The sequence below is a fragment of the Rhipicephalus microplus genome, chromosome X (genome assembly GCF_043290135.1).
Source record: "Rhipicephalus microplus isolate Deutch F79 chromosome X, USDA_Rmic, whole genome shotgun sequence".
Taxonomy (NCBI): domain Eukaryota; kingdom Metazoa; phylum Arthropoda; class Arachnida; order Ixodida; family Ixodidae; genus Rhipicephalus; species Rhipicephalus microplus.
In genome coordinates, this window is record NC_134710.1 from 487,492,580 (window position 1) to 487,510,974 (window position 18,395).

Genomic DNA, 18,395 nt, shown 5'->3' on the forward strand with positions numbered 1-18,395 from the left:
AAATCTAAGAGTTATTAAGGAAGCTCTCGAAAGCAAATGAAGCAATGTAGACTTTTGGCATTAAGAAATTCCAGAACGATGACAGCAGCATTCAATTCTATACCGGACTGCCAAACTATGGCCATTTCAAAGCGTTAGTAAACGTAGTGAATTCAAGAAGCAGAGATGCAAGTTCATGTAAAGAGGAAACAAGGGGTCATCAGTGAAAGCTTTCCCAAGAAGATCAGATGTTTATGACACTCATCAAGCTGCGAGTTGTATGTATCCACTTGCATTTGCCGCACATTTTTATTTCTCTCCAAGAACAGTATCCAGGATATTTTCTGCATGGGTGCAGAAGCTCTACGAGGCACTGACAGATATGCCATGGTGGTCCACACGGAATATTGTGGACTAAACAATGCCTGAAACCTTTGGGCAGAAGTATCCTACCACACGTGTCATTATTGACGCCACAGAACTGCGATGTGAAGCATCAAGTTCTCTTGTTATTCAAACTGGAACATATTCCAACTACAAATCTGCCAACACGCTCAAAGGACCTATTGGAATTCAACCAAATGAGCTCATTAGCTTTGTGTCAAAACTATTTACGGGCTGCATTTTGGACAGCGAGCTCGTAGTTAGAAGTGGCATCTTAAAACAAGCTTTTGACCGAGGGTACACAATCATGGCAGACAAAGGCTTCAAGATTAAGGACCTGTTAGATAGCATTGGTGTTGGGCTAAATTTACCACCCTTTTGACCAAGGGGCAATTCAGTGTAGCAGAAGTGGAGGAAACTGCCGACATTGCGTCCCTGCGCATTCATGTACAGCAAACAATACAAAGGATCAAAACATTTCACATTTTTGACCGGGTTATTCTCCTCTCTCTTGGCTCACTTGCAAATCAAATTTGGGTGGTGTGTGCTCTGCTGAGAAACCTGCAGACCACAATACTAAAAGAGTATGAATAAACCAATCAGGTGACTTGTCAAAACATCTTTATTGCAAGGTTATCAGCCTATGTGCTGAATTCTTTTTTCTATATCATCGGCCTCAACTTATTATGAAGCAAAACACTTTAAAAGCTCTCCCGACACTGACATCGAAACCTCAAGATGACTGTGTTTTTGTATTATGTGTATACATATGCACTTGTGACCAATTATCAGTGCCAAACATTGCTCTAATGTTAGGGAGGTTATCAGCCTATGTGCTGAATTCTTTTTTCTATATCATCGGCCTCAACTTATTATGAAGCAAAACACTTTAAAAGCTCTCCCAACACTAACATCGAAACCTCAAGATGACTGTGTTTTTGTATTATGTGTATACATATGCACTTGTGACCAATTATCAGTGCCAAACATTGCTCCAATGTTAGGGGTGAAGCACCTTATGGTCGAGACTTGCCCTTGTGCGTAGTTCATGCTCACGGCACAGCCCATGCAAGGCAAGCACCCTGTATATGACCACCGTAACTTTGATAACAAAAGTCCACAACACTGCAAGAACACTGACATTTAGGCATTCATCAATCAAAGCACATGACGGAACAGAAGGTTAACAACAATAACACCTAATAAAGACTTAATATTTCACACCGTAAAGACATTTAAACCCCTATCAATCAAAGCATATAACAAAAAAGACAAAAACACTAAAATCAATGAAAATGGTAACAAAACAATACAAAATACCTAAAAGCAGAAACCCTTCATACTAGTCGGTGACTTAAGTGACATTTATTTTTTTTTAAGTGACATTTATTTATTTGAGCTCTATAAATGTCGGTGACATTTATAGAGCTCAAGACCTAGCTTTGTCGACTCTGTCACTCAGTATTGTGAGATAACGTTTGGGTAACGTACGTTTACTCACCCGTTTAATACCCGGAGCTTCACCTACTTGTCTTGATTCACTTTGTGAAGATAAGGTGATTTTTGAAAATTTTGTTTCAAAACAATGTTCCTGTCACAAGGCACCTGTAACATCATTAGCTGCCAATGACATCAGGTGTTAATGTCATTTTCGTGGCTGCTACACAAGCACAATGAGTGATATCTACAACTTATTACATACGCCCATTGAATGTGTTCAGCGAACTCATAGAAGCACGCCATGTGTGGTGTGGTTAACAGGTGCTTGACAAGAGATTACAAAATCGACACCTTAAAGCAATTGTAAGTGATAATATTGAAAGACCATGACAATATTCTGGTGTTTATTAAAGGTTGTCCACTTTTTGGTAACTTTTCAACGTAAAATGCGAGACTGGCAGCAATTCGTGCAGCTATATTCTCTTTTCCTGACTCCGACTTGACGCTATGGCACCTCTTGCCGGCCGTATTTAAAAACGCTCGCTGTTGCTTTGGTGCAGCGTTAGACTCTGTAGTGGCAGAATACACTACAGAGTCTACGCGCAAAAGTGGGGCATCAGCTTAGCAAGAGTGTTTCCGAACCAATTATTCTTTCTTGGAAAGTAGCACCGTTTCCTGTTAATCGCCAACTAAGTCGAAGCCTAACGTAAATTAATAGTAGGGTATGTGCAGATCCGAATCCCTCGTCGTCGTTGATGTTTTTTCAATGGCAAGCTTGATGCACTTCAATTGGTTCTGATGCTTCATTCGCAGCAGCTGGAGTGCAATGAACGTTCGTTTGCACTCATCATCATTCATCGCAATGACAAATTCATGAATGCCGTCAGGGTTCCAATTATTACCGAGTGCAAGTTGTCAGCGGCTTTAAGCTAGTCTTGCTTGGGATGTGTACGAGGATATATATTTCTGCTGGTGCTGTTTTATCACTACGCAGTACATTTTGAACCAGCCATATAATGGCATACAAATGAATGCGCCAACTTTTTAGTATCATAGCAGCCAGCCGATAAACATTGACATATTGTGAATGCCATTTTACACGGCTGTGTAGATCCAGAACGCAAGTTCGCAAAAACATTCCTCATTTATGTCGTTCACTGCGAATGACTTTACACGTGTCGTGTGACAGGGGTACAAGCGTGACTGCTCACCTCAGTTTTCTGCATCTCGTGACATCACCAATAGTATGACTTCCATATAAGCCACTTGGGATGTTGCACAAGAAAAAAGAGTGTTGTAGATGTCTCAGAAGATATGTGCACACAGTACTATGACAGCCAACCACCTAGGGCTTTTTTCACCCCTCTCCCACTATGGTCGGGCTGCTAGGTGGTTGTAGCTGCTTACGCCACGAATTTTTTTTATGAAACAGGGTTATCTCCTACTGAAAAACACACATTTCATTCTATACTGCGCAGACGGCCCCATTGTGAAAGTTGTTTTCTAAACGTCACCAAAGCTTAAACATGCACGTACTCTTAGGTCTTTCTCTGCTGCAGGGCACTAGTTTCTTACAGTTGTAGGTGGGTGTTACGAAATGACGCTAAATTGGTCACAATTACGAACACCAGCATTATTTAGCAATATGTTAAGGTATTTATACCTTAATGTCCACATCATCAGACTCAACTCCACAAATTACAGAAAAACCACAACCTAATATTTTGCTATCGGGGCTTTCAGGAAAACTCGCTGCAATACATTAGCTCATACCCATATTTCTCACATAGTACGGGAAAAGTGTATCAAAATAAAAACTATCCAGCTTGGCTTTCATTTCATGCCAAACTATCTTCTCAAACCGTACCCTTTACACACAAATGTAGTTTTCACCGTACATAACAAAGTCTTCCCACTGTAATTTAGTGATGGCCATCTGGCCCATCACTTGAGCGAAGTATGGGTGTGTTTGCTTCAGTGAGGGTTGGTTCAAGCTGTAAAATCACACACAAATATCTCGACATGAAAGAAGCTCAACCTGGTCTGCATTTTTCAAGCTATAAGGACACTTCATTTCAACACAATCCCACCGTAGGTCTTCGAAAGAATCATACTTAATGGTATCTGGGGAAGCCCCAAGCCATGGCTGTTCTGAGTCGACAAACAGCCAGCTCTATGCCTTGAAGCTCTATGTCCCGTCCTGTGTGCCTGAGAATGTCCTGGTAACGCTGGGGAGCTCTTGCCTCGTTGGTGATGCTATACCTGAATTTTGAAGAAAAAAGAATACAAGCAGCATAACTTAGAGAAAAATTTTATTATTACATTCCTAGATGTATTGCATTATTCAAGGTTACTGAAGAGCAAGTGGCCTAAATGATGCAGCTTAATAATTGAATGGTGACTAACTGATATTTTCTAGTAATTCTATAGGTAACTGTGCACAGTTTAACATGCAAGTGCACACAAGCATGAAAAATGTTTTTGCTGAAGTAATGGTCATCATAATACGTGAAAGTATATGTAGCGAGCACATTGCATAATTCAGGGAGCCATACACAATAAGCTGTATTACAATCACACTTTCTCAAGAATTTCGTTCATAGAAAAGTGCTAAAAGTTGGTTCTAAATTATCTACCTATGCTTACGTGATGTGTACTATCAAAATTGTACTGCTGAGAACACTATGACAGTAACACTGTAGCCTATTCAGACCACAACTACACAATAGAACTAAGTACTTTAGAAGCGATTAAAATCAGTCTCGAATACTACAGTTCACGCATTCATAAACGAATAAAATCGAGGCACTGCTTACCCTAATGCTGTATTTATCCTGCCTAGACATGATTCCAGCATAGGACCTATTTCTGACAGTATGCTTGTCTGCTATGCAAGATGGCTAGTTGTGACTTTGGCTCAACTTTAATTTCTGTTCCACAAGTCCATAACGATTTTTTTATCACTGCCGACGCCACCGTTGCTTGCACCTGATTTTCTGACACGGGTTGAACTATGCAAGTATTTTGTTAAGATTTATGATGTGTATTCTCACCCTTCCTTTGTTCATATACACTAAATCACATGTGGCACATACCCACCATTCAATGAGGTATGGTAACTGATGTGTGAAACAATTGAGGGAAAGGGTATAATGTACGTGACAAGCATCTAATTTCATGTAATCTGGTAATCTGGTTTCATGTAACCTGGTAATCAAGTTGATCATACACTCATGTCCTTTAAAGTTAAATTTCTGCTCATACAAGTTACACACACTACTACGAGAGTGCCCAGATGAAGGCGGCTAGACAGACACAAATGGTTAAAGTGCCATAGCACGAAGTACGGCTTTTTGAGGATGCAAAGCATAGTGCAGAACGTGCAATGTGTTGGATGAAATTGCCAAGCGTTTGAATCTTGTTTATATTGGCGCTCTCTCTTGATCAAATGTGCATTTTACTGCACTTGCTTAGTTTGCCCTATGCCTGAATTATGCCGCACTCATATTTGATCATTCTACATTAACGTCTTTAAAACACAATAATAATTTTCAGGTTTCAATGTCCCAAAACGATGACCTGATTATGACGTACACCATAGTGGAGAGCTCCGAAAATTTTGTTCACCTGGGTTTTCCTTAATTTAACCCAAAACCCGAGCACACTGACCTCAATCATTCTTAACCTTACCAAAAAATTCAGCCGCGGTGACCGTGATGTGGGATTTGCTGTTTTCAAACAGACACACCACAATTTACAGGGTATTCACTAGTTCTACTACTGACTTTGCCAATAACTTCTCTCAAAATAAAGCAGCTAACTGGTTTCACCCTTACGTCGCTTAGGGAAAAAAAAAGATGCTTCATTTTGAAATTATAGTACACTTACTTATTCGAATAACATTGGATATTGAGATGAAAAAAAAAAGGTAACCATGTGAGCAAAGCACACATCTAAAAAAGGTACTGAAAGCTTCACAGTTGGAAAAAGTATTTCTCTTTTTCCGGGGGTGACCGGTCTACTGTATATATGAGCTTCTCGGGTACTCTTATTCACTGAACAAAAAGAAGTGCACGGGAACTGAATGTGGTGGATAACTTGCGCAGGAGCACACACGCTTGAAAATGTTCAATGAATGGGTCACTTGACTATTTTTTGAGCGAAACTTCTAGTACTATTGTGATTCACAACTGATCAGCCATTGCAAGCATCTTATTATAGAAGAATGACTGACCGGACAGCAGGTACCCTGAATAGGCCTTTCGCTTATGTGAGGTGGCCGAGCCCTTTATTGCTTCAATGACTGCGCATAGACACAGTGCCAAAGTTTCAGGATGTCAGCCGATATTTTTACTCTTGACACCACTTTTGACTGGCTCGCTGCTGCTAGGAGTTCTTCTCTAGACACTGTGCTTGCATAAGACTATTTAATGAGCATAGGGCCATTTAATGGCCCTTGCATAGGGCCATTTAATGAAGCAAAGATCTTAGGAACCTGGTCACGCAGCACATCAGCACAGAAAGCCACACGAGCCCTCCTGAGATACTTGACAGCAACTTCATTGAAGGACCGCCTGTGAAACTCGGCATTGTGTGTGTGATGTGACATGTGTCTATCCTTCTCTCTCTTTTTTTACTCCCTTTTCCCCATCCCCATGTGTAGGGTAGCAAACTGGACGCATAGTCTAGTTAACCTCCCTGCCTTTCCCACATTTCTTCTTTTTCTCTCGCGCGCATTTGAGAGTGGTTTTCTGTTGTCATGATCTGTCCTTTATTTCAATTCATCTATTTCTTTGGTGCTTTAAATCCCCATGTGGCAATTTTCTTTTTGTTAATCAGCCTTTTTAGCTCAGTTAGTGCAACTTTATATCTTGAGTGGGTCGCTTTTGTAGATCGCTCCTTCAGTTTTTAGTTTTTTTGGGATTTGGGAGAGTTTGCTCACTTCTTGCCCTAGTGCATTGACCTAACTGCAATTTCGTTTAGGTACTAATGTAGGTATGGTTTTCTTCGTTTCATCTTTGTCTTAATTTTTGTCTAGTTCTAAGGCCTCGCATACGAGTGTTCTAAGGCAGTGCTGAAAATGCGCGTGACTGTGGCTCTGCTCCATTTTGAGAGGAGCCTTGCACTTTTGCTACAAATTATAATAAAAAAAGAAATGGCATTTTTGGGTGCCTTGAAGTTCCGCATTCAATTGTAGTGGGTTTACTGATGATGACGATTACGGAATTAAAGTATGTGAAAATATCATTTTGTCAAACATTTAAATAAAGAGTTAAAGACGAAAACACGAATGTTGCCATCGCTGCTGTATCTGAGGTGGTAGCTGCGTTGAAGTTGCTTGCAACAACTTAGGCTTACGTTGGCTCGTTCGCACTGCATCTGTTTCCTGTGAGAAAATGTGTCATTGCGACTTCCGGTTTTGTCTTTGGACCAGCGTGAAGGTCAAGCTACGTGTTTATTTGCCGCAAGAACTCTTTGTCGCGATAAATCTACTGTTCTATTGTTAATAAATATGCTGTTCTACTGCGATAATCTACTGTTAATGAAGACAAATGTTCACAGCTTGATAGTGCATCTCGTGTCAACGAGGCGTAAGCTGTCAACCTTCAACCAACATCGGCGTGAACGTGCTTTTGCATCATTAATTTCGTGGTAGTGATGGTGATACCGTTCAGTGATAACGTACCTCGATTTGAAAACTTTCTCGCTGCGCAAGTTTTTCGATTTGTACAACAGCCTGATGAGATTATGGTAAAGGTTAATACAGATCTTATTAACAAATGTAAGACTTTCATTGTTTACAGTACTTGCATGCAAATTGTTGTTGCGTATTCATCTTGTTGCACTACGTGTACTCAAGATGTTCGTTTATTGTGCGTGTTGTCTAAACACGTCGCTGGTTTTAGGATTACGTGTTGCTCTTCTGCTGTGCCAGATCTGCAGCGGGAGCGTTTCTACTAGGTAAAAGCGGCGGCGCTGACATTGAGTGACTGAACAGTCAGCTGCTAAGTGCTGCATAACAAATAAAGGTAATACATCGCATTTGGCCTACTTTTAAAACTGTTATGCTATTGAAAATTATAAACCACCGAAAGAAATTGCAGATAAGCGCCAGCGAGGGGGAAAATGTTTTTCACTTTCACCTAGGAATGAACTCTCCATTGGTTAGCCAGCGGTCATGCCTGCGGCACTTGACATGCCGGTAATAAAATAAACGGACCAAATCACTAAATATATAAATTTCTGTGGTATAGTGTAAAAATGTCCGTATTTTTGTTTCTTTCATGTATTCATTCTTAGTATGGTACGTACTAGTCTGTAGACCAAGCAAGATGGTAGAAAATATACTAACGCGGTCAAATGATTGCTCACAAGAAACTTAGACAATGAGCGCATCGAGGATCTACCAAAATACAAACAAAAATGAGCTATTGTCAACACGGAATATACAAGGCAGTAGAAATTTTATTTTTATTTTTTTAATCAGAAGTGTCATGCTATGAAACCAAAAAACACAGAAGTTGAGAGGAAGACACAATCTTAAAGATATGAAATATTTGTAAACACGGGCTGTCGCTAGGGCCATCGTCTAAACAAACGGACCTCAGGCTGCAACTATCGACCTTATATGAACGGTGTAGAGCACATTTATCAAGTTGAAGGGAACCCACATACACTGGAGCTAACAATCAGCAAATAACCACAAAACATTTCACTTGTGTTGTACCACCAAGGCTGAAAGTCATCCCTTGCCGGCCTTAGTGCATTTTGTATATTTTTTATGCCCTCCCCTCCAACTTAAACAAAGCAGAGAAGGCCACATGCGAAAATGGGGAGATGAAAATGTGGAGTCCCCATGTTGATTTGCGGGAGTTAAAAGCCGAACCCCCGTGATGGGTTGCGCCAGGGTAAAAGGGGCAATCAATCAAAAGCCCATGAAACAGAAAGAAAAGGCAGGAAGGAGCAAGGGTATTGCACGGATGAGTATAGAAGGAGAAGACGTTTTGCTGAGTTATCTTAGCTTCGAGGAAGCACCACCTGCCAATGGGTATAATTAGCTTTAGAAATTTATTTAAGAATACCTAATATTTATTGGGTTGCGTTGTGTATGTGCCATACCAAATTGGTTCAAGAGCCCACTTTGAAACATATATATTTGTTGGCTAAAATGTATTAAACTTCTGAATCAAGTGCGGCAGATTTTTCGAAAAGCTGGCGACTGTATTTAAGGTTTAGGGTCATTGAAGAAATGTCCTGCCACTATAAAATACTGCGCCATCGCTTCCAGTTATTTGCCATGCTTGCAGGATGCCTATTCAATGAAGCGTTAACATGTGGCGTGGTTGTTTAGTACATAGAGTTGAGAGCTGGATTAATTGGTGAGATATCACTTTAACATGTGGTGTAGTAGCGTAACTTCGACGGGGTCACAGAGGACAAGAAAAGCGTGTGTCGTGTTTTTTTGTACTCTGTGTCCCTGTTGTAGTTGTGCTAATACACCATGTTAAAACGTTTCCTGTTTGGGACAGTATGCTTATTTATTCATCTTGATAATTTTTTAACTAGTGCAGATAAAACTAGATTTTATACTATGCATAAATCAATTTTAGTAGTTTTGATTCTAATATATTCTTGAAGGTGTTTGCAGGACTTAAATCTTTGATGACAACTAGGTATTATGTGTACAAAAAAACAAAAAAGTGCGGGTTTATTTTGGATGCACCAACATGTCCTTAAAATTCTTATTGTGGCGATACACGCCATATTGCATTTTGGGGAACGTTTTTAAAGGAATTCGTTGCTTGTTAATGCTGGGTAAGACCTGCGAAGGATATTATTTAAGCTTGGATATGCGTCTTGTTATTTGATTGTAAAAACTAGCGGCTGGTTAGGCTGTGCTACGGCACATATTCAGCTAGTGATGATTTCCTAATTTGCAAGGTTCATTTTGGATTTTGTTCAGAGTGTTGTGCAGGTCATTTCGTCAAATGTATCTTTTGGCTTCCTTAATTGGCGAGCATAGCGATCGTTGTTGCTACAGACGCTTCTTAAACGCTTTGCCTGTCTGACGAATATTTCTTCTTTGCCGTGACATAGATGATGGCTTGTGTAGTCTATGTATTATAGTAGGCTAATCGTTGGCATTATGTAAAGCGTGACATTTGATTTCTCTGCAAAAGCAAGAACTCGAAGACCGCCCCATTAAGATGTGCATCGGAAGAATTCACCACTTAAGATTAAATTTGGCCAAACATGTTAGCAGTAAGAACAGCCTTGTAAACCAAACTATTTTTTTTTCTTTTTGTGCGGTTCAACTGGGGGAGGAGTTCGCTTCTCCTGCATCCTTCCCCCTCATAATTTTTCTTGACTCTGCCTTGATCAATTTTCTTTTGTATTTGACATTGCATGCTATATGTGTATGGTGCAGGCAGAGGATTTCTCTTTTTTTATACCTCACAATAAAGAATGTTTCTTGAGATACCGTCATATCCAGGAAGTTTATTTTGCTGAAAGGGAGAAGCATGGTACATTTACTACTAGAGCGAAACTTCTTAAAATTGCCAACTAATGCAGTTGTCATGAATGAATGTCAAAAATGAGGCTAGCAGCAGAGCTATTGAATCTATTCTTCAAAATGGTTCTATTCTCCATAATGGTATCGTTACCTCAAGACAACTTATTCAATGAAATACCAACAAACAATATTTAAACTGAGATAAATGCATGTGTTAGTCTCTGCTTATGATAGAGTTGTAAAGAACGAGTGGAATAAATGTCCTGTTTTGCTACTATTGAACCCACGTGGTTGAAACTGTGAAAATAAACTATGGAGGTATTTATAGGCCCCTGCTGCTGTAGTCTCAAGCAGTTTGGTTTCCTTCACTTCAGCCATGTGGCATGGGTGAAATCACATTGTGAAAACTCTGTACTCCCAACACCATTTTTCTGTGCAGCTTTGCACTTGATTCACAAGCTTCTTGTGTGAATTTCACGAAAGCATTACGTGGATCCTTAAGAAAATCAGTGGTTTTCTTTAGACTTACAAACTGCACTCTGAAAACTCTAATGCCAAAGCCATATGCTTCACTATCCCAAGTTCATTAATAGCGGAGAAAATAAAGGTTGCAGTTTCACTATTGATTTTTTTGCCGAAATGTCCATGCCTGATGTCGAAAAGTTCTAAAAGTATTTTGCATACTTTTGCGATTGGCTCAATGATATTTTCTGAAACTTCGTATGCTAGGGCTATGACACCCACAGATGACAATGCCCTTCATTTTTATTGATTAGAAGCTATCTAGAACCCAGTGACCAGCATCAAAATTTATGACATCACGGTGTTTGGGTACACATTTTCTTTGCGCATTTTCGCACTTACCAAGCGTCGTGTTGTGGTAAGAGTGTTTTTGTGAAATCGTACTTTAGTAGTAGGCGAAAAATTATTTCGCTCTTGAGTGTCCCTTTAACACCCAGAAAAAACACTAACAAGAATGATGCAGAGTGGCTGACCAGCTCATCCAGCTGGCCCAAAGAGAAATGAATGTCAGCGTAGTTGTAATGGTTAGGTGTATCACATCTCAAGGCTTTTAATGCAATGAGGATGGAGGATACGAAGCGTGACACAGAAAAGAATTTAGTGCAACAGACACACGTAACTTGTACGTTTAGGCGAGCCCATGCACTGCTGTTTTCAAACAAGCAAAACAAATAAAAAAATATGCAGTCTCACAAGTATGCAGCACTGTGGTGCCCGGTGAGGTGAGGCTCGTACATTCCAGCAGTGCATATGGAAATGGCTTTGAACAATTACCGGCTGTGTGCTCTGGTAAATAAAGTTTTCATTCAAAATAACTGGATGGTTAACCACTAATTGCAACAGAAGAAATGGCACATCCAGTTTTTATGTTGGTGATCCCTTAGGATTACTTACTAACTGAATCGAAACTGCTAATTAAACCGCTAAACAAAGCACATCGCTTTTTGGCGCCATCTATTGGCAATCAAAAGAACGAATCATAGTCGCTAAATAGGCGCTGTTAAATAACGGAAGCAAACACGCTTTCTTCGGCCGTAGGTTGATGGTGCTGTAGCCAGCCGTCGAAGAGCGCAGGCAACGTGCTCGCGTTTTCCGTTTCATGAAAGAAGACAGTGTATAGCCACGCTGACTATGACTGGTAACAGGGAAGTCTGTCCTCACAAGCTCAAAGGCTACACCTGGCTGAAGCTTGCCCTCATTTTCACAACTCATTCGATAGACATGCGAGTTTCACCAAGGTGAACTAAAACATGAAACAGTGCAAAACTTATTTGACATTGCTGTGTTTCTTCTTCCGGCGTAGGTGTAGAAGCTGTCCAGGTTTTTATTACTTCAAAGTGAGAAATCCACACTGGCCTAAGCACTACTTCCCACTTCATACTAGTGTAAAATACTGAGAAATCACCCCCTCTACGCTGAAAGTTGATGGGGCATTATCTGGAGGGGGCCCTTGCTTGGTCTCGGGCACCAATTCAATAAGAAGTGCCTTTAGAAAAAATTCACACCCGAGTTCCTAATGAAAAGCTGCATTGAATATACACGCATTAGCTGCTTTTATAGACACGAGGAAGTTGCTTGTGTGAAATTTATGTGTTATGACAATAGGAGGAAAGTTGTTTTACAAATGTTCAAACAATTTGTGAGAACTCAGAAGGCAGCCACGAGGCATCACATTGTTAAGTGTTAAGAAATCTTGCGCATATATAAAGACTCCAAACTTTGGTACCAAGGAACTGCCGCTGCAGACTTTTGTAGTGGAAAACAGGTTGAAAAATAATTGTGGGAGGAGAAAGGGCGCTTGCTGGGTCATTGGCATATATTCGAGATCTTCTGTAAAGTATAAAGGGGCGCTTTCTCGGTATTTTACAGTATCCTATTCGCAATTGAAGTTGGAGTGGAGGCACTAGCATGTGCTTTTTTCATAGCACAGCTAGGGCTGCACAAGAAGCCCCATGAAAGTAACTGCCCTTTCAACCAAGGAACGCTTGCCACTCATTCAGCTGCTCTATCCGCGAATGTTCTCTTCACAGTATCACTTAACCGCCCTAGACTTTACAGTAATAAAAACAAGCCTATTTTCATTATTTTGCATTTCAACAAATTTTGCCTAAATCTCTGCAATCTGAAAAAAGTGGACACTTATCACAGTTTATTATGAGAGTTTATGCTTTTGAGTGCAGCCTGAGTCATGCAGTGAAGTTCATGCATGCTCAGCTTACTCACCGCCATCTTTATTTCGGAGTGGGAAGGTAGGCTGCTGCTTGAATTGTACAGGCCAATACAGGAGGAGGTGGGGTAATTTGCCATGTCTGTTACAGGTAGGCGAACTTGCTGCCAAGTACCTCAAAGGAGGATAGATGACAGTGGTGGAAAGGAATCTGCAGTCCAGCCAAGTGCACAATGAGCTAAGTCCGGGACATGATTGAAAATACCCATGGGTTAAGCATTTAAAAAACTGATAATCACACATTTTCTTTGCTTCATCATCCCACATGTCATCATTTTCACAATTCCTTTATTTTTCCTGCATTAAAAACCTCAAGCTGAGCATTCTGTCGCTATTACTAGCGCGTATGTTTGCAGATGCCTATTTTCCTGCAGTCTTGGATAGGATATTTAGTAAAAGTGGTCAGTGACATTAATGTTGACGTTCTCTTTCGTTTGCTTTTAACATGCACAATTTTCCAGACTTGCACTTGTCTCTAATTGCAGTGAAATAATATAGATCTTTGAGGTATGTAGTAAAGAACAAGCAACTTTTTAATGCAAGGTTAACTTAGCATTTTTGATAATATGTGTGGTTTAACGTCCCAAAACCACCATGCCTTTATGAGAGACACCTCACTTTGCATTTTCCTGTCAGGAACTTTAATAAAACATTTCTATTTGTCCTGAACATTTATTTCTCTGGCATTATAGCTACATGACTTCCGTACAAAAATATAGAATCAGTTTGCATAATGATATGAAATAATTGTGTTGATTTGTTAAAGGTATGTGTACGGGCCAACTTGAACACATAACCAACTGTTTCGAACATCCTCCCATGCAGCAAATTTTCCTGGTGAACTTTTTTTCTGGTTTGAAAAGTTGTGATAAATATAGTCATGAGCATTGGGAAGGCCTTAAACCTCACTGCTAAATAATTCCATAAAAGTTGTGATGAACCAGACATCCACATTAAAAAAAACTGAGAGCAGGGTTTTGCAAGCAGTGCACATCTATGCTGGCTTGGAGAGAAAATATTAAAATTAAGTTCTGCAGTTGCATGTCTGAAAATTAAAATCTGGCTATGAAATTCACTGTTTAAAGTGAAAGCCTATATATTGACCTCATAATCTCTCTGAGTGCATGTCACTAGCGCATTGAATGGTGGCAGCGACGGTGCATCCGGCATATCGTCTCACGCATTTTTCTCTGCATGTGCAGCTATCTCGGCCGGGGTTCAACATTTCCACGTGGAAAGCGAACCTGGCTATTCTGGTCAACGGCTTCCCATAAGCTCGTCGGGTGTTATCGGCTTCATCGGCTGGGCACAAGTCCGCCAGTTGTCGTTACTTCGTGTAACACCACTCATAAGAAGCAGAGGCATCCCCGAGACTTCACTGGTGGCAGCGATGGTGCATCCGGCATATCGTATCACGCATTTTTCTCTGCATGTGCAGGTTAGTTTTGTGAAACTTTACGCACCTTTTTTAGTTGTTCCCCGTCGTTGCCACCACTTTTGTTCCCTGTACACTTGCTCTGCAGTTATTTGGTTGTCGTTCTCCTTGCAATATGCCGTCAAACGCAGAGCTTGCCAAGCGGTTAGATGCACTTGAGGTTAAATTGGAAAATGAAAGCAGCAAACTCACAGACAATATTCTGGGTAAATTTTCGGTAAAGCTTCAGTTCTCTGTTCTTGATGCTATCGAGCTAAAGAATCAAGTAAAAACTTGGAATCAAGTTTGGATGTCTCAAATGACATTATTGAAAAACTGCATGATGAAAAACTGTATGATGATCAAAAAAGCTCATATCAGAAAACAAAGCGCTGTCCTTAAGGGTGGGCGAGCTCGAACAACACTTTAGAATGAACAATGTTGAGGCGAGGGGCGTTCCCTGTACCCAAGGGGAAGACTGCATTGTAGCCATGCAAACCATTGGCACGAAAATTGGGTACCTGGTAACGGTGACTGATTTCGATGTCGCTCACCGAGTTCCCACTAAAGTTCAAGACAAGAAAAATATCGTAGATAGGTTCTATTCGCGAGCAAAAAAAGATGAATTTTTCAGTGGCACACAAAGCTAAGCTTCCCCTAAGTGACATTAGTGTGAAAGCTTCTGTTGACAGTGCTGTCTGTGTGAATGAACACTTGACGCCGCGAAACAAGGTGCTCTTCTCGAAGGCACTGGCTTTGAAAAAACAACACAAATGGCAATTTCTGTGGATCAGCAACTGCCAAATCAAAGCCAGAAAAGCGGAGAAAACCAAAGTGTACTGCATCGCCGAGGAATCGAACCTCGCGGCAGTTAACTAAGCTGATTTTGATTTGTGCCTGCCTTACTCTCATCCTTCTATCATGGCTTCATATTACAGCACGAGTGAATTAAACAAATTTTTCAGGAATAGTAATTGTTCTGTTATTCCTTTCAATGCACGAAGCCTCCGAAAACACTACGATGACTTTAATAATCTGCTTTCCACCCTTTGTTTTACTTTTTCAGTAATTGCTGTCTCAGAAAGCTGGCTTAGTGACGTTGATAAGAACTTGTATTGTTTCCCTTCGTACAAATCTGAATACGCCCACCGTCTATCCAGTAACCATGGCGGAGCTGCCATCTACATCTCACCTGATATACCGCACAAACGCAGAGATGACCTCACGCTAAATACTGAGAATTGCGAATCAGTTTGGTTAGAATTTGATCATGACTTTCTAAACATAGATACTAGAAATTTCATTTTTGGCTGTTTTTACCGATTACCTTCTTCCTCTGGATCTGATTTTTGCGGTTACTTTGCAACATTGATGACAAAGCTATCTACAGAGAATAGAAACGTTATATTTATTAGTGATATAAACTTAAACTTATTGGATTCATCTGTGTACTCTGTTAGCTATTCATCCTGTTTTCATAATTTTTGTTACGAATGTCTTATTAGCGTCCCTACTCGCTCTGTTCCCGGTGGTTCTAGCACTCTGATCGATCATGCATTGTCGAATCTTCTGTATCCACCTGAGGTAGGAGTTCTTGAAGCAGACATAACGGACCACTTCCCCGTCTTCCTGCGCAACCATCTGCCCATTATTCTTATTCCAATCTCTACACGAAACTCGTTTTTGACAAAAAATTATTCTTAGAATCTGTTTTCAATGGTGGCTGGTCTTTTGTTCTTAATACTAATGATCCACAGTTAGCTTACTCACAATTTCTGACAAAGTTGGTATCGCATTATCTATCGTGCTCCCAAATGCGCAAATGCAAAAAGAAAGTGGTTCTCCGCGAAACCCTTGGGTCACCGAAAATCTACTTAAAGCGATGCGCACACGTGAAAATCTTTTCAAAAAGCCAGCCTTTCAATATAAACTTACGTGCGCGCTATAAGAGATTTTCCAACTTATTGTCTGGTCGACCTAAAGAAGCAAAAGCCAAATAATACAAGGAAAAGATACTTAAATGCGGTCCTGATGTAAAGAAAAAATGGGAGATTATGAATTCATTTTTGAATAGAAAACAAGCAACCAATAACGTATCACAAATATCCCATAATGGTAATACTTATCATACGCCAGATACGATTGCAGAAGCTTTCGGTGATCTTTTATTTTCTGATGTCAATCCACTGCACAGCAATCTTTATACGCCCCCCAACGCCTTTCACAACCATTCTATATGTATCCAAGTATTCCTGACGAGGTTGCATCAGTAATTCAGAATATAAGAATTACTAGCGCTGGGCCTGATAACATTCATCCAGGACATATTGAACTAATATGTAAACCGATATCACTTGTCGTGTGTCACATCATAAACCTCATGTTTAAAACGAAAATTTTTCCACGAGACCTCAAAGGAGGTAGAATAACTCCCGTTTTTAAGAAAGGAGGTTTCTCAATAGTGTACAATTATAGACCGATCTGTGTTTTACCTTTTTTCAGCAAGGTGACTGAAAAAAAAATAATTGAGGAACGATTGTTAAAATATATAAACAAATTTCATATAGCTTCAACAGACCAGTTTGCATTTAGATCAGGTTATTCTACTGAATTAGCACTTATATCTCTTACTGACCAACTGAAGAAAGCCATCGATGACGGTAAATATGCAGGTTCTTTATTCGTCGACTTTACGCGGACATTTGATACCATCGATCATGAAATTCTGAAAATTAAACTAGACTCAATTGGCATAACTGGTCCTCCTTTACTGCAGCTACGGGACTACTTGCGAGACACGTATCAAGTCGTTAGTATATGCAGTGCTTATTCTAAACCTAAAATTACTAATATAGTTGTACCGCAGGGGTCAATTTTTGGCCCCTTTTTAATTTTTATTTATATTAATGACCTGCCTAAATATCTTACCTTCTCCAAGTGCATATTATATGCTGATCACACTACACTTATTAACTCTAATGAAAATATATCAGTAGTAGTGAATGAGCTTAACAGTGACCTCAAAAACCTGTTGGGTTGGTGTAAGACTAATAGACTTACTATTAATCCCACTAAAACTAAATTCCTTTTGTTTTCCTCGCAAAGTAAATCGCCACTGTGTATTCCGCACATATTCATTAATAACCACGCATTACAGGCAAGTGAAAAATGTTTTTACTTAGAGGTAAGTATTGACCATCGTTTAAAATTTCAAAACCATGTCACACAATTTAAAAAGAAGTTATGTCACGGAATACGCATCCTTATCAGAGCACGTCCATTTTTTTCACGTCCGGTCTTGCTCTCATTTTCTTTCGCGTTTGTGCATCCACACATCAATTACTGCCTAACCTCATGAGATAACAGGTACGCCACTCATCTGGCCACCACTACAAATCATTCAGAACCAGGCAATTCAATTATTCACGTTTAGTTCACCCACCCACAATGCTAAACAGTGGCTACAAGAAAATGAAATTCTCGACGTTACCAACCTTGTTAAATGTAATCTCGCCACTTTTATTTTCAAAGTTAATAATAAACAAATATTGATATCATCAATTCACTCATCTTATTTACTAAATACTAACCCAACTCGTTTTGCGCAAAATAATAACTTCATTCTGGCCAAAGCACGAACTAATTTTGGCGAACAGACAGTTCACTTTGCAGCCATATTATTATGAAACACAGTGCCTTTTCCAACACAAATTAAAAATCACATAAATTTCGACATGAATTCAAAAAATTTTTGTTATGCGACACTCACTCTTCTGCCTAACCGATTCCTCCTTCGCCATGTCATTCTCTTTTCAGTCTCTCATTTTTTTGTCATGTTATTCATATAGAAGTATATAAACATATTTTATAATTTATATTTCCGACTGCATTTAGTTGATGAGGGCATCGTCATT

At 39.9% G+C, this 18,395-nt stretch overlaps 1 long non-coding RNA gene across 1 annotated transcript; it reads right to left on the bottom strand.

Annotated features, from left to right (window-relative positions):
- Positions 1–967: 967 nt before the first annotated feature.
- LOC142775043 (uncharacterized) lies at positions 968–13,208 on the bottom strand. Its single transcript, XR_012886653.1, has 2 exons — positions 13,064–13,208; positions 968–4,065 (listed from the first exon to the last, which is right to left on the bottom strand). It is a non-coding gene; the product is annotated as an uncharacterized LOC142775043 (long non-coding RNA).
- Positions 13,209–18,395: the final 5,187 nt, after the last annotated feature.